The 19801-nt window shown below is 45.5% G+C and overlaps 2 protein-coding genes and 2 non-coding genes across 4 annotated transcripts in view; 3 read left to right on the forward strand and 1 right to left on the reverse strand.

Moving 5' to 3' along the window:
• Positions 1 to 19801, forward strand: part of LOC144697988 (uncharacterized) — a 298820-nt gene that overhangs the window by 155084 nt on the left and 123935 nt on the right. The window lies entirely within an intron of this gene.
• LOC144697986 (uncharacterized) overlaps positions 1 to 19801 on the forward strand; it is a 92741-nt gene that overhangs the window by 63475 nt on the left and 9465 nt on the right.
• Positions 11739 to 11810, reverse strand: trnae-cuc (transfer RNA glutamic acid (anticodon CUC)). The gene has a single exon. It is a non-coding gene; the product is annotated as a tRNA-Glu (tRNA).
• Positions 15519 to 15591, forward strand: trnat-agu (transfer RNA threonine (anticodon AGU)). The gene has a single exon. It is a non-coding gene; the product is annotated as a tRNA-Thr (tRNA).

Below are 19801 nucleotides of genomic sequence, written 5' to 3' on the forward strand. Positions count from 1 at the left end.
TCCGCCTGCAATGAGCCCAGTACACCTGATTACAATGCAGTTCCACAGCAACACTTTGGGTCTTTGTTTTGAAGAAATGGAATTCGGCTGTTCTTATTAGGAATGCTGGAGACAGACTGATCAACAATGTCAGCACCAAATGGCACAACATGTTGGATGGTCATTAGATCATCTCTTCTGTGCCAGTTTCTTTTTTAAAGAGGAACCAGTTAGTCACAATGTACTTCTCTCTTTCCATAAGCCTCATTTTTCTCTATTTCAAGTAACTGTCCAATTCACTTTTGAAGGACGAGTTTCCGCAGAATCCATGCACAGTTTCTCTTAATTAACAAAGTTTTCCCGACCCAGTGACATGAAGATTTGGACTTGGGTTCCTTCCAGTCCCTGGAGGAGTGGATCCGAATCCCAGCGCTGCCACAGTTTAAGTCACATTCCCACTTTGGGAAAATTTAGGAATTCCCTTTCAGAGAACAAGAGGGGATTCTAGTTTAATATAGGGCGGGTTGTGGTCCTTTATTTTGTTTGTAAGAACACGGAGAGGCCATGCAAATATAAATTGTTGTGGGGGAAAGGCGGGTGTGTGGAATTGGTTGAGTTGTTCTTCCAGAGAGCCAGCACGGACACGATGGGCCGAGTGACTTATTTTGCAGCCATCTCTGATTTGACAAGAATACATTTGAGCTCAGAAGTTGCTGTTAGTCGTGGCTGAATGTTTAAGGTGACGGATTTGAAATCCACTGGTGTCTCCCCCTGTAGGTTTGAATCCTGCTAACTACAGTTCACATTATTCCTCATTTTAGCCAGGTGCCACCAACCTCATCCCTGTGACTCCTGTGAAACTGACAAGGCGACAAGCGGCAGAAATTCATCACTGAAAGTAACTGACACACATCAAATTCTGCTGCTTTCATGTCGCATCTTTTAACTCCCTGTTCTCCCTCTCAGATATTTCCAGGTCTATTAAATGTCATCCACCTGGAACTTCAGCCTCTGCCTCGTTTTACTGAATATGGTCGATTTTCCGTGGGCTTAAGTTAGCAGGTGGCTCCGTAGCGCAGTAGTTGCACTGCTGGTCTTGAAAGTCAGGGAGTGAGAGTTCAATCCTTGTTGGAGCCTATGGATAACCTTCAGCTGAGATTACAAAGTTAAGTGGAAAGCGGAGAGACTGCAGAACAATATAGAAGAAACAGTTTGCTTTTAAGTGAAAATACAGCGGATGCTGGAAATCTCTATAAAAAAAAGAAAATGCTGTAAAAGTTCACCATCTGACAGCATCGGTGGAGAGAGCAACAGAGTCAATGTCACGAATCCGTGTGACTCTTCTTCAGATCTAAAGAGAAGCAGAAATGTGATGGAGTTTATACTGTTACACGAGGGGTTGGGTGGAGCAGGTGGGAAGGTCAGCGATGGGTGGGGGCTCAGGAAGGGTTGACAAAGGAGTCAGGGACACAAGACAAAGGGAGTGTTAATGGTAGCAGTAAGAACTAAAAAAGATACTGATTGTGGCATAAAGGCAAGAAAGCAGAACGTGTGAATAACAGAACAAGGATCAGCACTCTATGAAAGAACAACATAGAACAACTGACAGTTGGCCCTTTAGGGGCCTTCCTCCTCACTTTCCAAGGGCCAAAACACTCCTTTCAGGTGAAGCAGCGCTTCACTGGCACCCCCTTCAATTTGGTCTACTGCATTCGCTGTTCCCAATGCGGTCTCATCTACATTGGAGAGACCAAACGCAGACCGGGTGATTGCTTTGCAGAACACCTTCGGTCTGTCCGCAAGCATGACCCAGACCTTCCTGTCGTTTACCATTTCAACACACCACCCTACTCTCATGCCCACATGTCCGTCCCTGGCCTGCTGCAATGTTCCAGTGAAGCTCAACGCAAACTGGAGGAACAGCACCTCATCTTCCGTGTAGGCACTTTATAGCCTTCTGGACTGAATATTGAGTTCAATAGCTTCAGACCGTGAACTCTCTGCTCTATTTTCATCATTTTTAAAATCTTGCTATAAAAATGTATTTTTATTTTTATTTGCTTATTTTTATTAATTTATTAATTATTTCATCCCCCCTTTTATCCCCTTTTCTACCCTTTTTCCCAACCACCGCACTTCCCCCAACCCCAGCCCAAAATAGATCCATCTGTTACTTGTTCTATGTTGTTCTTTCACAAAGTGCTGACCCTTATTCTGCTATAAACACATTCTGCTTTCTTACTTTTATGCCACTATCCGCACCTTCTTCAGCCCTGACCACTACCATTAACACTTCCCTTTGTCTTGTATCCATGACACCTTTGTCAATCTCTCCGTAGCCTCCACCTATCACCGACCTTCTATCCAATGCTCTACCCGCCCCACACCGCCCCCCTCCCCGCCCCGCTTGAACTGCATAAATTCCATCACTTTCTATTTCTTTTTAGGTCTGAAGAAGAGCCACACGGACTTGAAACGTTTACTCGGTTTCCCTCTCCACAGATGATGTCAGACCTGCTGAGTTTTGCCAGCATTTTCTGTTTTTATAATCTATAAGAGGTGATTGGCTAACAAGATGACAGACGGAGAAAAATGTGGCAAAATTTGAAGTAACTCATTTGGTCGCAAAAATAGTTTAAAAAAAACAACAAAGCAGAACATGTTTGAAGAGGTGCGAAAGTTGTGCTGATGTTCAAAGAGACTTGGCTGTACCTGTACAAAGAACACAGAAAGTTGCATCAGTGTCTGCAGAACAATTGGTCAGTGCGTTCGGCTGTTAACTAAAGTCTGGTGGTTCAGAGGCGAAGCCGTTAAGGTTTTTCTCCTATCAACATTCAGCGTCACACAGATCCGGGTTGTCAATGGCGGAAAGAACATTTTCCACAAATGTTGCCAGTTCTACTGTTCTTCAATGAGTTTCGATTCAGGAAATTCTCGGCATGCAAAGCAAATGTCATAACCACTGGACTACAAAAACTACACGCAGCTCCTTGCAGAACCACTTAGAATGTCAAACTGTGCTGTCTTATTGCACTTCTGAACTTTGCTATGTGGAAAACCTTAGCCATGCGGCAGAGAAATTGATCTAACATTAGAATCATCAAATGACAGAGCACATCAGCAGGTCATTCAACACCTCAAACATGTGCGAAGGACCTTACAGCAAATCCGGCCCCATCTTTCCCTTTTTCTTCCGAGCCATGCATTTTTCAGAATATCATTCAAAACCTGGAGAAGCATAAATGTCACATGGTTTTGAGATGATGCACCAAGTTACTATTTAACAACAAACGGGAACGATGCAACCTTTCTTCACACTTAATTCTGTTACTGCTTCTACCCCTTTTCGTGCGGGGAAACTTTCCGTGTGTGAGAGACCGTGATCCCTATTACCCTACACAAACCCTGCAATGTAGCGGGGAAACTTTCCGTGTGTGAGAGACCGTGATCCCTATTACCCTACACAAACCCTGCAATGTAGCGGGGAAACTTTCCGTGTGTGAGAGACCGTGATCCCTATTACCCTACACAAACCCTGCTATGTACTGGGGAAACTTTCCGTGTGTGAGAGACCGTGATACCTATTACCCTACACAAACCCTGTAATGTAAAGAGTCCAATTTAACACACAGAAGGCAGTAAGCCGGGAATTTTCAGATTGGAAAGCCGTAACTAGTGGAGTGCCACAAGGATCAGTTCCAGGGACTCAATTATTTACTATCTATATTAATGACACGGAGGAGGGGACAGAGTGTAATTTATCCAAATTTTCTGACGATACAAAAATAGGTGGGAGGTCAGGTTGTGATGAGGACTTGAAGAATCTTCAAAGGGATATAGATAGGTTGAGTGAGTGGGCAAAAGTTGGCAGATGGAGTTTAATGTAGGAAAGTTTGAGATCATACACATTGTTAGGAAGAATCAAAAGGCAGAATATTATTTAAATGGAGGGAGACTCCAAAAAAGTGCAGCACAGAGGGATCTGGGTGTTCCTATGCATGAAACACAAAAATTTAGCATGCAGGTGGAGTAAGTAATTAAGAACATAAATGGAATTTTGGCCTGTTTTGCTCGTGGTTGGAGTTTAAAAATCGGGAAGTCTTGTTACAGCTGTACAGGGTGTTGGTGAGGCCGCACCTGGAGTCATGTGTACAGTTTTGGTCCCCAGATTTAAGGAAGCATATATTGGCATTGCAGGCAGTTCAAAAGAGATTCACTGGGCTAATTTCTGGAATGAAGGGGTTGACTTATCAAGAACTGTGAAGCAGGTGAAGACTTTATTCATTAGAGTTTAGAATACTGAGGGGTGATCTTATTAAAACGTGCAAAATTCTGAGGAGGTTGACAGGGTGGATATTGAGAAGATGTTTCCACTAATGGGGGAACCTCCAACTAGGGGACATAGTTACAGCATCAGGGGGCAATCATTTAAAACTGAGATGCGAATGAATTTCTTCTCCCAGAGGGTAGTGAATGTTTGGAATTCTCTACCCAAGTGAGTTGTGGAGGGTAGCTCACTGAGAGCATTTAAAGAGGAGGTAGATAGATTTTTGAAATATCGGGGATTGATGGCTATGAGGAGCTGGCAGGAAAGAGGAGTTGAGGTCTGGGGCAGATTCGCCATGATCTTATTGAGTAGCGGGGCAGGCTTGAGGGGCCGAATGGCCAACCCTTGATCCTATTTCTAATGTTCTTATGTTCTTATAAAACGTGTCTCTGGTGAAAGAGGTCTGAAACAAAAATGAAAGACACAGGTAGCATAGATAAGCCACGTTGTGAGGCGTGTGAGCAGCTTTCTTGGTGGTCTAGCGGTCAGCATTCAATGCTTTCACTGCTGTGGTCCAGGTTTGATTCCCGGTCAGGGAATAGAGATTTACTGACCTCGTGCAAACTGTTAAAATGAGTCTGAGTTGTTTCTTGATGAAGAACAGAAGACGCTCATCTCTGCCAGAATCAGTGGAGTGAGAGCTGGATTTCTGTCTCAGAGCTGGAAATGTCACCCGTGCAACAGGTCGAGAACAAATATAGAGGTGAAGATAGGGAATGAGAGAAGGTCTGTGATAGGTTGCAAAACCCTAACCATAGAGATGTTTGTGCAAGGCAAAATATAATGGGAATAAGGAAGGCTTTACTGTTTACACCGATACAAATACCTCCCAGATCTGGTTTCATTTCTCGTGTTAAGTGAGAAGAAAACTTCTCCCTGAATCTTCCACTTTTTTGCTGCACCTCCTTTCAAACATTGCAAACTCCTCCCGCATCTTCCATCCTGATATTTTTCTCTGTGAAATTTGAAACTAATGTGAATAAAGTTTGTGATGGTAAAAATATGTTAACTCCCTCGGGGAACTGAACCACATTGACACACACAGAGGGACTCACACAGACATATAACCCGAGAGTGACAGAGAGCAAGGGATTGTCTCGAAGGAGAGACAAACACCCAGAAATCAAGCCTGACACCAACTTGGTTCCGTTTTTGTTCCATTTCTCGCTGCAACTTTTGTGAATGCTTGCAGACGAATAGACATTAGAGAACGCTGGAGGTTTTAGATGGTTTTTATTCAACTTATTCGGACAATTAATTGTGCAGGTACACTGTAAAATTCAGGAATGATAAGGAGCGTAATTGGCATGATTCCAGCCTTCCTGTGGAGATCCCAGTGCATTCAAAACTCGTCACTTGAACGATTCAGTGACGAATCCAAGTCCCAGATTTGCATTAATGATGTATGTATAAAATCATAGGCGGATACATCAGTCGGTCATTCAGCATGTCGTTCACATGCCGACCCTCTGGAAGAGCAACTCAATGACTGCAATTCCACGCCCCGGCTTTTCCCCACAGCAACTGATATTTATATTGGCTCTCCTCGTTCTTCCTATCAAAATAAAACACCGCATACTCCGCTGGGTGTAATGTGAGCTGGGATCTGTTGGTCCCAATGGGGCTGATCCCAAAAGATAGATCATCTGAACGTTTGGCAGTGGTGGACTTCGCTTCGGTAGAGGCTGCAGACGTAATTAAGTGCCTTAGACTGCTCGGCCACACTACCATGGGGCATACGGCTGCTCATAATTTCCTTCACTGGGATTAACATCGAAATAGAACAGAAGCAAAGGAGCAGGAATAGGTCATTGGGAAACTCGAACCAGCTCTGCCAGTTAATTAGATCATCCTGCACTTTGTAACATACAGAAATCATCTCCACTATTAACTTCATTATTTCAGTGTTTCACTATTTCAATGTTTCAGATGATGTGTTTTTTTTCCTGTGGTGACTGTGCGTGTTTGCTCAATGAAATGTTGGTAAAAGGTATCGACTGAGGAAAATGAGGAGATGATTGGTCAGAATAGATATTTGTTTTTTGAAAATTCGATTTGAAATCAACTATTTTTAAAATTTGAATAATTGTAAAAGAATTCAGAATCCAACCCTTCATCTCAATGAGTCAGGGAAACTTTGTTAATTTTCACACACTGATCATGGACACGGCAGAAGCTCCTGCACCTCTTTCAATATTGTTGTTCTTAACACAGAATTTTCAAAAGGGAATTGGACAATGACTTGAAAGGGAGAAAAAAAAGTCAGGGTTATGGAAAGAGACAAAGAAATTGAGATTAACTCAAAAGCACTTTGTGGAAAACTGACATCGATACTATGGGCTTTTGGTAGAGCTGTGCCTTTTGATGATGACATTATTGATCAGTCTGTCTCCCAGCATTCCCAAAGAGAACAGCTGAATTCCATTTCTTCAAAATAAAGACTCAAAGTGCTGCTGCATGACGGCACCGCTTAACATTTTAGTGAGATCAATTGAGCTTTTCTCCTGTTCCCTATTTCTACAGGGCAATGGTTATCATGTTTATCTAATATGTGAAGAGTTGCCTCGTTTGAAACTGACCAGAACCATCATCATAACTTGCAGATTGAAGTTTGATGAAGACAGCAGGATGCAGTCATGTGCCCTGTTCATCCTTCAACCAAGATTATAACATCTACGCATTGTGAAGTCCCTGGTTTTGGGTGTTTGTTGAGCAGTGATTGGCTGCCGTGTTCCCTGCATTAAAATAATGACTCTGCTTCAGAAAGTACTTCAATAAAAGCAAAATATTGGAAATCTGAAATAAAAACATAAAACGCAGGGAGAACTCAGCAGGTCTGACAGCGTCTGCTGAGTTTCTCCAGTATTTTCTGTTTTTATTTCAAAGAGTGCTTAATTGGCTTGAAAGTGGTTTCAGACATTCGCTGGTCACAAAACTGAATTTCCTCATCCCTGGACATGATGCAAGGCGGGGGGATTGAGATGAGATTTTGGAAAATGTTGTAAATTGGCAGGTGGGAAAACGAAGAAGGAACCAAAACAGAAAACCCAGTATCAGCTTTGGGAATCTTTAGAAACTCTTTGGGAACCGGAATCAGAGGAGAATGAAGGGTGAACTGTCCGACTGACCAGAGACAGTCAAGGCACCTTTCCCTTCTTTAAGACGCTGGAACATTGACTCTGATGTGATCAGTGAAATTAACTGATTTGAGACATTGAAATGATTCTCGTCACTGCACATGAGGAATTCTAACCGAATTTCGGCTTCAGGACAATCAGAATACTTGGTAACAGTCAAGGCACGCAAAGGCTCGAAGGGAGACGGCACCGGTTGTAGGAGAGCTGGTTCCCGATGACATGGATGTGTCAGCAGTGGGTGGGATCAGACGGTTTCGATGTATCCACAATGAATGCCCCACTCTTTATTTTGGAAGAGTAAAACTGATAGAGACAATTGTCATTCCGGTAGCAGCAATCTGAAGCTTTAACTCACTGATATCCTGGGTAAAGTGCTGATCAGTCTCTGTGGCGCAATTGGTCAGTGAGTTTGGCTGTTAACCGAAAGGTTGGTTATTCGAGACCACTCGGGGGCGAAGCTTTTGCTGTTTTCTCCCCATCAGCATTGATTATCATACAGTTCTGGGCTGTCATTGGGTACTTGTGCTGAAACGAAAGACCCCCAAAATGTTGCCAGTTCCACTGTTATCCAGTGAGCTCCCAGGTAAGTGGCTTTTTTCGAATATTAATTTCAAATATAATGAGAAAACAATTAGAACTACCATATACCGATATCTAGCCCATTGGAAATTTATGAAGTTATTGGATTGAAACGAACCCATCAATTATTCCCACTTCCTCAGCTCCACAGTGAGTGAGGCAGGGAAAAGCAGAAAAGCAGCAATATTCCGGCCCGCTCTCTCCAATCACCCGCTGCCAGCAGAAAACAGCGACTGCAGCTTCAATCAGCGGGTTACTGCCCATCCCTGGGACGCAAGATACTCCAACCCGGACCAAACCTCCCAATACACCGAGCACAGGCTCAGGAAAACACAGGTAGATTATATCCCGGTCACTAAATCTCCAAGCAGCATTTACAGAATAACCGAGTGAGTGCGTCACAAACATAAGTCATACAAACTTTCTAAATCGTTTCACTGTAAAATTCCTTCATTTTATTGAAAAGTTAACTGTTGTGAATCTGAAAATGAGCACCATGGGTCTTGTGTTACAGAGTGATATTTTTCCATTGTTTATCCGCCAGGTTTACAATTCAAATTGTGTTGGATATTGAAGCGATTCTGATTTCAAAATGAGGTCATAAAGCAGCTAAACATTAAATCCAGAAACAGATCCTGAGGAAAATGGATCACAATGTTTGGAAGGAGGTGCAGCTGAGAAGCGGAAGCTGTGAATGGTGTTATTGATGATTGAGTGAAAAGCATTGGATCCTTGGTCAATCATCGCAGCCAAGTGGATAAATGGATGGTTCTAAAATCCATTGGAGTCTCCGCAGGTAAATTCAAACCTTACCGAATGTTCTTCTTATTATTGCTGATTTCAACCAGGTGTCCACAGAACTCCCGGATCAATGGAAGAAAAAACATCCAAAATTTTCCTGATTTTTGGACTCTAAGGGAATGAAGGGCTATCGGAATCGCGTGGGAAATTGGTGCTGAGGCTGGAGATTCGCCATAATCTTATTAAATGACGGAAGAGGCTTGTGGGGCCTTATGAAGTATTTCTGCAGCTTTGCTCCTGTTCTATTTGAGTACCAATACCAGCCAAGGTGATGGGCACTCATAGCCTGAGTTCGGTAGAGTGGCTATAGGTGGTTGAAGGTGTCACTCTTCATTGAGTGGTGAAAACGATGATTTTAAAATCCACTGGGGTTTCCCCAGGAAAGTTCCAATTTTACCGACTGTGCTTCTTATTATTATTGGTTTCAACCAGGTGTCCACAGAACTCTCGGATCAATGGAAGAAAAAACATCCAAAAATTCTCCTGATTTTTGGACTCTAAGGGAATGAAGGGCGAACGGGATCGGGTGGGAAATTGGTGTTGAGGTTGGGGATCCGCTATAATCTTATTAAATGATGGAGGAGGCTTGTGGGGCCTTATGACGTATTGTTGCTGCTTTGATTCTGTTCTGTTTCTGGAGCGATATCAGGCAAAGCAATGGGCAGTAGCATCCTGAGCTCGGTAATTCAGCTGAGTTGTTGTAGGTGCTGGTTTAAGTCTCACTCTTTATTGAGGCGTGGTTTCTACTCCCACTGCTGCTAAAATTGTCCTATTGCTCGAAAGGTGCCAGCTCACAGTTAAAGCAGGTGCGTGCGGTGTTTCACTTTAACAGGAAGAACGAGGAGACACAATAAAAATATAAATGGCTGTGGAGAAAATGTGGGGTTGTCGAATTAGCTGAATGCCTCTTCCATAAGCTAACATGGACAGACTGGGCCGAATTTCCTCCTCCTCTGCTGTAGCCATCTCTAATTTTATACCAACAACACTAACCTATCCATAGGGCCAGTCATCGTGGCCGAGTGGTTCAGGCGATAGAGTCCAGATCCAGTCAAGGTGATGTGGAGTAGCATTGTAAGCTTGGTAGCGCAGCTGTAGTGGTTGTTAATGGTTTAAGGTCTCATTCTTTATTGAGGCGTGGTTTCAAATCCCACTGCTGCTAAAATTGCCCTCTTAGTCGAAAAAGTCATCGCAGCCGAGTGGTTAGGCGATGGAGTCCAAATCCACTGGGGTTTCCTGCTTCTCATTATTCCTGGTTTTTACTCTGTGTCTACAGAGTTAATTATCGGTTATATTGAATAAAATCCATCAAAACAAGCGGGCGTTTTCCTATTTCTGTTCATTCACGAAATCTGCAGTGGAAATGGAACAAAACTTGGTGTCATGCTTGCTTTCTGGGCGTTTGTCTCTCCTTAGACACAAATCCTTGCCCTCTGTAACTCTCGGTGTATATCCCTGTGTGTGTTCCTTTGTGTGTGTCAATGTGATTCAGTTTCCTGAGGAGGTGAACACATTTTTACCATCACAAACTTTATTCACATTAGTTGTGCAGCTTCAGATGAAAATGTTACAGGGAAAAATATCAGGATGAAAGATGCAAGAGGAGTTTGCAATGTTTGGAAGGAGGTGCAGCTAAGAAGTGGAAGATGTGAATGATATTATTGACGATTGAGAGGAATGTATTGCAACCATGGGGCTTGTGTAGTTCAATTACCTTCTGCACTTTGAAATTCAGAACAAGCAGGTGGAAAACAACCGTTGTCTCCATGTATGTTGGGATATGGGATACATATGTCATGTGTGCCCAGCTAGTTCAACTTGTAGATCAAAGGCACTTAATCTCAGGGTCGTGGGCTCACCGTACATTGAGTGCAGCTTCTTTCAAACAAATAACCACCAACCTCTGTTACTTTGAAACTGGCACACGATGGATATTCACCACTGATTCAAAGTACTTCCATGTCACATCACTTTCTGTCTCACCTCCAGCTCTCTCTGCCCTTCCAGGAGCTGATTGACCAAACACAGTCAGTTAGTGCGAACGTAATACACAACGTGATTGGTTTACAGATAACAGGCTAAAGAGACACCAAGATCTTCCTGATTCCCCCAGGTACTGATTACAGGAATGTGCACAGTGCCAATTATCCACAGTCACACTCTCCTTCCAGTCTTGTCTGCGTTGTTCAGCTTTGACATTTTTCATATTTTCACACTGGATTTCAATGTGAAGAAAGCACAGCTGTGATAAGCTTATGTTGTTCAGCAGATATACTGCAAGAAGGTACATAACAGGCTGATGGTAACAGTGCTCTTCGGATGCGTTGAGCTCCAGTGAAGGATTGGCACCATTAATGTGTCGTTCAACTAGTCTCGTGACAAATCTCGTGCTATAAATGACAAGGAAACTCGCTGAATTTGCTCCGTGTTTTGGTTTCAGAAGAGCCGAATACGAAATAAGAAAGTACATCTCGCTAGAGTGGGTTATAAAATGGTAGAATGACTGTGAAAGAAGCACCCGTGCTTTTGGGAAACATAAAATTATAGAAAGCTACAGCATAGAAAGAGGCCATTCGGCCTCGATGAGCTGATGTGCTGCTTTTAAAGAGCAGTTGTGATTGGTTGATCCATCAGGAGTGATATTTTTGTCAATGCAAACAGTAAGTACCAAAATTTGCCCTTCTCCCATCCATATTTTGCCTGGTACCACCATTCCTATGGCTAGTGCTTTGCAGCCAGCCCTTCTCTTGTCCTTCTTTCACTCCGCTTCTGTCTTTGTTCCCGACCTGTTCCAAGTGTGATGTTTCCAGCTCTGAGGCGAAACTTCAACTGATTCTGGTGGAGCTGCTAAATGTTTTCAATCAATAAGTAATTAATACTCATTTTGACAATTTCACAAGAACAATAAACTTATATTCCCTGACCGGGAATCGAACCCGGGCCGCGGCGGTGAGAGCGCCGAATCCTGACCACTAGACCACCAGGGAAACTGGCAAGCTCATTTCAGTTTGGTTTATTGACGTTGCTTTTATCCATGTTTCCATTTTAAATGGAATGAATTCTTCAGTCAATGACAACAACGGTTTTTGTGAGCTGGGACATGAAATTGACAGTGAGGTGAAATAGCCCCACAAGCTGCTCATGTGTATCTGTCAATTTCCAAAACCCACCAACCTCATCACTGCGGCTCCTGTGAAACTGACAAGGGAACACACGGCAGACATTCATCACTGAAAGTAACGGAGACACATCTAATTCAAAACACTTTTATGTCGCATCTGTTTCTGATTCTGTCCCTGCCTCACCTCCAAAGGGAGCCTCTGCCCGTCCAGCTCCCAGGTCAAATAGCTGCTTGATGCAGACACAGTCAGTTCATGAACCCAAGCTTTCCCTGGAAAGCAGGGACAGAGAATGTGGGACCCAAGGATTTTTAGAAAGAATGAGTTTGCAGATTACATGATAAAGATAATCTGGGATCTCATCTTCCTGATTCTCCCAGATACGGATTACAGGAATGTGCACAGTGCCGACTATCCACAGTTGCAGGCTCCTTCCAGTCTTGTGCACGTGGTTGAGCTTTGAACCCACTTGCAAGAGTGGATTATAAAATGGCAGAATGAGTGTGAAAGAAGTGGTGTTGGGAAATATCAAATTATAGAAAGTTACAGCAAATAAAGAGGCCATTCGGCCCTGTGTGCTGCTTTCAAAGAACTCTGAAGAGTTGTATGGAATCGAAATATTAACTCTGTTTCTTTCTCCAGAGATGCTGCCAGATATGCTGATTTTTTTTCCTCAGCGTTTTGTGTTTTTTTTTGTTTAGATTTCCAGCACCTATATTATTTTGCTTTTATCCCTGGTTTCCTAGCCCAGCGACAATACCACTGCGCCAATGCTGACCACTGAATAAGAAAATACGGATATGCTTGTACGTGTTTTCTCCTATTTAAATTATATGTCCTTAGACGGCAGGATTCGAACCCTTGTGAACATTATTAACAACAAGTGTAAATTATTGAACATTAACTCACACTTAAATGAACAAGCTTGGATGATGTTTTTGCCCAGTTTCAAACCGTTGCTCTGCCACATGTGAAATGACCGTGATCCCCACTGCCCTGAACAAACCCTGAGTTGTGAAGATCCCAATGGAGCTGTCTGGAATGTTAAACGGTGACGTCATGCAGCAGCACTTTGGGTCTTTGTTTTGAAGAAATGGAATTCGGCTGTTCTCATTAGGAATGCTGGAGACAGACTGATCAACAATGTCATCATCAAATGGCACAGCGCAGTAAGAGGATCTAAGATGGAAGCAAAATACTGGAGATGCTGGAAATCTGAAATAAAAACAGAGAGTGCTAGGAAAAACTCATCAGGTCTGGCAACATCTGTGGAGAGAGAAGCTGAGTTAACGTTCCGAGTCCGTATGTCTCTTCTTCAGAGTCAGTCCGACTCGAAGCATTAACTCTACTTCTCTCTCCAAAGGTGTTGTCAGACCTGCTGAGTTTTTCCAGCATTTCCTGTTTTTACTACAACGTGAAGCCCTTCACCCCATCGTATCTGTGCCAGCTATTTTTAAAGAGCTAACCAATTAGTCTCAAATTCCTTCTATCTTTCCTTACTGATTCCTTTCAGTCATTGTCCATTTCTCGCTTGAAGAAGGAATTTCTGCAGAACCCATGCACAGTTTGCCGTAGTTAACAAAGTTTCCCCGACCCAATGACATGAAGAGTTGGACTAGTTGAAAACTTATCCAGTTTTCGATACAATCATTATTTATTTATGCAATTGATTTCATATCGAATTACAAAAGAACTTTACCCTGATCAAGCAGGCCATTATTATTTCTGAGCTGATATCTACAATCTAATTCCATTTGCTCTACAAACGGGAGAGCTGGATTCATGTTCCAGTCTCTGGAGCAGTGGGTCCGAATCCCACCGCTCCCAAATTTTCAGTTGCTTACCACTTTCGGGCACGTTAGGAATTCCATTTGGGTGAGCAAAAGACAAGTCCAGTTTAATACGGTGGGTGGGGGTTGGGGCGGGTTGTGGTCCTTTATTTTGACAGGGTGAACGAGGAGAGACAATGTAAATAGAAATTGCTGTGGGAGAAAGGCGTGTGAGTGGGATTGGTTTAGTTGCTCTTCTTGAGAGCCAGCACAGACACGACGGACCGTACGACTGACTTCATAGTCATCTCTGATTTGATATGAACATGTTTTCTCTAAGGAAGTGCTGTTAGTCGCGGACGAGTGTTGAGGGCGATGGTTCTGACATCCATCGGGGTTTCCCCAATGCTGGTTTGCTGACTGCGGTTCTCGTTATTCCTGATTTTAACCAGGTGCCAACAGAATTAGTTATCGGGTAAATGGAATCAAACAAAAACTCCCGCGCTTTCAACTGCAAGGATTTGCAAAATCTGCATATGGAAATGGAACAAAACTGAGCCGGTTTGGTGACATCCTTTCTTTCTGGCTGTTTGTCTCTCCTTAGCCCTCTGTCACTCTCGGTGTACATGTCAGTGTGTGTTCCGCTGTGTCTGTCAATGTGCTTCAGTTCCTCATTTTTACCGATCCACACTTTATTCACCTTAATTGTGTGGCTTCATATTAAAATCGTAGAGAGAAAAGAAAAACAGGTTTAAAAGGTTCAGGAGGAATTTTCTTTTTGTATTTCTGAGTGGAGACTGTTCAGTTATTAAGTGTCCGTATGTTACAAAGCGGAGGGCGATTGAAATTTTCACTGAGCAACATTTAAACAGACAGACACCGAGCTCATGTGGTCGAATGGTTAAGGCAATTAACACATCGAGAGAATGAATTTGTAAATACAAATACTCCATCCTGACACCCCTTGGACATTAGAAACTGTATTTCTTCTCGAAGCTGTTCCACGTGTGGCATTTGCAGCTCTGATGTGAAACTTCAACTCTCACTCCACTGATTCGGGCGGAGCTGTTGTGCGTTTCGGATATCAATCAATAAGTAAATCAGGCTTGTTTTAACAGTTTGTACCAGATCAATAAACCTTCATTGCATGGCCGGGAATCGAGTCCGGGCCACAGCGGTGAAAGGGCCGAATCCTCACCTCGAAATTACGAGGAAAGCCCTTTTTCGGAAACTTTCACCAGAGATAAGTTCCTCCTACAGAATTTCATCATAAATGACATCTTCGGGCAATGACAGCCACTGTTTTTAAGGGGTGAGCTGCAGTGAAGGATTGGCACCAATAAAGTGTCGTTCAACTGGTCTGGTTCCAAATCCTGTGCTGGAATTAATGAAAAATGTTGAAATTGCTCAGTGTCTTGACTTCAAAAGCGAGAATGTAAGAAAGTACATTCCCATAGCGTGTAATAAAATGTCGGAATGACTGGGAAATGATGCTGGGAAAAATAAAATTATAGACAGTTCCAGCAAAGAAAGAGGCCATTCGGCCTGGCGCGCTGTCTTCAAAGGGATTGATTGGTCAGGAGTGATATTTGTATCAGTGTGAACAGGCGGCAGTAAAATCTCTCACATAACTACGGCAGGCATTCATCACTGAAAGCACATCAAATTCTGCCGTTTTCATGTCGCATCTTTTAATTATCTGTTCTCCATCTCAGACATTTCCAGATCTATCAAATATCATCGATGCCGAACGTTGTCCTGTTCCTCGTTCCACTAGGAGACTTACTGTGAATAGGACATAGTAAGTGGCTCCATAGCTCAGTGGTTAGAGCACTGGTCTAGTAAACTAGGGGTCGTGAGTTCATTTCTCACTGGGGCCTGCAACTAAAATGTATGAAATTTGGTGACAAGGTAACCTTTGGGGAGAGCACTGTAAAAGGATATCAGAAGGTTATGTGAGTGGCCAATAAGATGGCAGATGGAATATAATGTAGGGAGGTGTGTGAATGTGTTCACTTTTTTGTAAAAATTAGAGCAGCAGAATGCTTTTGAAATTTGCAAGTTCTGATGTTCAAAGAGACTTGTGCAAGCAACAGAGAAAGTGAGCATGCAGGTGCAGCAGGCAATCAGGAAGGCTGACGGCAAGGGGATTGTAATAAAGCAATAATAAAGAAGTTTGTTTTGCTGAGATGGCATCTAGAATCCCGTGTGCTGTTTTCATCTCCACATTTATAAAAGGATATCTTCTCGGCCTTTTGGCTAAGATCAAGTGTTGCAGGGGCGACACCATGGTCCTGCCATGGCAAGGTCGGGATGGAAGGGCGATAACCAATCGCAATCCAAATCTATACCGTGGGTTACCTATCACCGTCCGAGTCACGGTGAACCACAGCGAAGGAGGATCACCTATGGATCGGGGCTTCTTCACCAGGAGGATCCTGTTGAAGGCGTGCGGCTTCCAAGCTACGGAGATCTTCACCCTGCACGACTCCCGCAAAGGTGGTTATTTCGACGTGACTTTCAAGCAAGTGGCAGACTGCGTCCGGCTCCTGAGGGTGTTCGAGGAGAAGAGAGACCTGCCGGAGATGAAGATCCTGACGGCGGAGCCGCACTTTTCTCTGCCGTTGCAACGGGAACGTGAGGTGATGGTGCATGTGTACAACCCCTTCGTCCCTGTCGCCGACGTGGTCACCTTCCTCACCAGGTACTTCGATAAGGTGGGGAGCGGCACCGAGATTCGAGACGACTTGGGGATCTGGACAGGCAAACGGCTGTTTAAGGTCACGCTAAAGACCGATGGTAAGGGAGCCATTTTCCACCCTCCTTCCAGTTTCGCAATCGGGGGAAACCGGGGCTACCTGGTCTACGCTGGGCAACCCAAGCATTGTCGCTCATGCGGCAAGGCTGGCCATGTGGCGGCCAACTGCAGCGCCTCCCTCTGCAAGATCTGCAAACAGGAAGGGCACCAGACAAAAGACTGCAAACAGGCCAAGTGCTGCAACCTGTGTGGCGAGGCAAGTCACCTCTACAGGACCTGCCCCAAACGCTGCCGTACTTACGCACAGGCAGCCAAAGCCGACCAGGGGGAAGCAGAAGAAAGGTTCCGTGTCACTCCAACCACCAAGGCCCCCAGGGAGCTCAACGGGACAAAGGAGGACACAGAGAGAGACAAGGTGGAGAAAGAGATTGAGGCAACAGAGAGCCAATCAACAGCACTACCCCCTGAACCTTCCAGTCCTCAGGACAGCGAATCAATGGAGGAGGAGGCAGCAGTGGAAAAGCAGCAGGGGGAGTGGCGGACGGTGAAGAACAAGAAAAGTAAGAGGGAGCGAAGAAGAAGCAAAGGCGTTTCCCAGAGAAGCGGCAAGAGGCGTCTCCCATCCGACACGGATGACAAGGGCAGCAGCTCTTCGGATGATGAAGTGCCAGAGCGGCACCGACAGAAGAGGCGGCAAAGCTCCAGGGCGTTGGAGGACGAGACACCCGAGCTCCAGAAAATTGGAGACAACAAGGAGCCCAGCGCACCCCAACTTTGCCTGCAACCTGAGGAGGCCAGTGCACCACAGCCCCTGGAATCTGGGAGCAGTGAGGCAATCATCGCACCCCAGCTCCAGGAAGCCGGGAACAGCAACCCCCCAGAGGGGGTGAGTTTTGGAGAAGCTTCTCCAGCAAAGGTCATCTCAAAACCCGCTCACTACGTGAACCTCCAGATGCCACTGGAGCAGAACACGGCCAAGGAGATCTACCTCAGCCCATCCAAAGTGAAGGAATTTGAGCTCACTACGGGTATGAAGGAGCAGACTAAAGGTCTGGGACTCTCAGAGACAGTGGGTTTGGTAGGAGAATAAATGCTTTAATATGGGTTTAAAGATTGTATCCATAAATGTGCGTAGCATTAAATCTACTACGCGATGTGTTGCGACCTTGGACTACCTAGCCAAGGTCAAAGCTGACCTGTTGTTTCTGCAGGAGTGTGCGATACCGCACCTCAGCTCCTACAGGCAATGGTCACGATGGTGGTCCCACGGGCCATCGATCTGGTCGGGCGGAAACGACTCTCGTTCCTCCGGCCTGGGTATTCTGCTGCGGGGAGGCAACTTCACCGTCTCCGAGGTCAAGGAGGTGGTGGGCGGGCGACTCCTGGTAGCAGACGTAATGTACAAGAACGCTCCACTCCGGTTAATTAACGTGTATGGCCCGGCACAAGGGGCTGAGCGGCTGGAGGTTTTTCAGCAGCTCCCACTGCTGCTGGCGACCTCCAGGCCGGTCATTCTGGGCGGGGACTTCAACTGCATCATCGATGCGGCTGGACGATCCGGCAGGGCCGGAAGCAGATTGGACGCTACGTCCAGATCCCTGATGGAAACAGTTAAGGATGCCAAGCTGCACGACGTCTTCAGCAACCCTGCAGACGGAGCGCAGCGTAGATACACCTGGTCGCGGCCAGACGGGTCCATTCGTTCCAGGATAGACTTCCTGTTTGTGTCCCGTGCATTCACAGTCAGATCCACCGACGTCAAGCCGGTGTTCTTCTCTGACCACTGCCTCCTACTGGCGGACTGCCACTTGGAGGAAGACCTGAGGGTGGGCAGGGGGGCATGGAAGCTAAATGTGCAACTGCTGACCCCAGAGAACATTGAGGAGCTCAAGAGGGATTACAAAGGTTGGAGAACCGTGAAACCCCTCTTTGAGTCCCTGACACACTGGTGGGAAGTGATCAAGGGAAGCATCAAGAGGTTTTTCATCCGCAAAGGCACCCAGAAAGCTAGAAAGGAACAGAGGGAAATGTCCCGACTCCAGGAAAAGATGCAGAATCTGCTCCGGCTGCAGTCGATGGGGGTCGATGTCAAGGAGGAGCTCCAAGGGGTGAAGGGCCAGCAAGCCTCGCACTTTGCCTCGGAGGCCTCCAAGATCATCTTCCGTTCCAGAGTCCGCTCCGTGGAGCAGGATGAGACGTGCTCACGTTTCTTCTTCCAAAAGGTACACAGAGAGCGCTCTGTGATCAGCAGCCTGAAGGAAGAAGACGGCTCAGTAAAGTCATCACGGTCCGACATTCTGAGGATCAGCAAATCCTTTTATGCCGGTCTGTATGACGTGAAGCCCACGGACAGCACGGCCTCCCAGTCCTTCCTGTCCTCTATCACGGAGGTCTTAGACCACAGTACGCGGGAGAGCCTAGACAAACCGCTAACTCCTGACGAACTGACTAAGGCCCTCGAGTCCTTCGAGAAGAGTAAAACCCCCGGAAGCGACGGCCTGCCGGCGGAGTTGTATTCGGCTCTGTGGGACTTGATCGGCCCAGACCTGCTAGAAGTGTACGAGAGTATGCTCCTGGCCGGCAGCATGTCAGAATCCATGAGGAAAGGCATCATCACCCTCATCTACAAGCACAAGGGGGAAAGGGAGGAAATTAGAAATTGGCGACCCATTTCACTGTTGAATGTGGACTATAAGATTCTGTCCAAGGTCATCGCCAACCGGGTCAAATCCGCTCTGGAATTGGTGATTCACCCTGACCAGACCTGCTCTGTGCCAGGCAGGAAGATCTCTGACAGCCTGGCGCTGCTCAGGGATACGATTGCCTATGTACAGGACAGGGGTGTGGATACCTGCCTCATCAGCTTGGATCAGGAGAAGGCCTTTGACAGAATATCGCACACCTACATGGGGGATGTGCTCTCCAAAATGGGGTTTGGGGAGGGAATTCGAAATTGGATCCAACTGCTCTACACTAACATCAGTAGCGCAGTCTCAATCAATGGGTGGGAAACAGATAGCTTTCCGATTAAATCTGGAGTCAGGCAGGGCTGTCCTCTCTCGCCTGTCCTTTTCGTGTGCTGCATAGAACCCTTTGCCGAGTCCATCAGGAAGGATCCGGGCATAAGAGGAGTGACGATCCCAGGCAGTGGAGGCACTCAGGTAAAAGCCTCCCTGTACATGGACGACGTCGCCGTCTTCTGCTCGGATCCGCTGTCGGTGCGCAGACTGATGCACGTCTGCGACCAGTTCGAACTGGCCTCGGGAGCCAAGGTAAATCGTGGGAAGAGCGAGGCCATGTTCTTTGGGAACTGGGCTGACCGATCCTTTGTC

The sequence above is a fragment of the Cetorhinus maximus genome, chromosome 23 (genome assembly GCF_964194155.1).
Source record: "Cetorhinus maximus chromosome 23, sCetMax3.hap1.1, whole genome shotgun sequence".
In the NCBI taxonomy this organism is placed as follows: domain Eukaryota; kingdom Metazoa; phylum Chordata; class Chondrichthyes; order Lamniformes; family Cetorhinidae; genus Cetorhinus; species Cetorhinus maximus.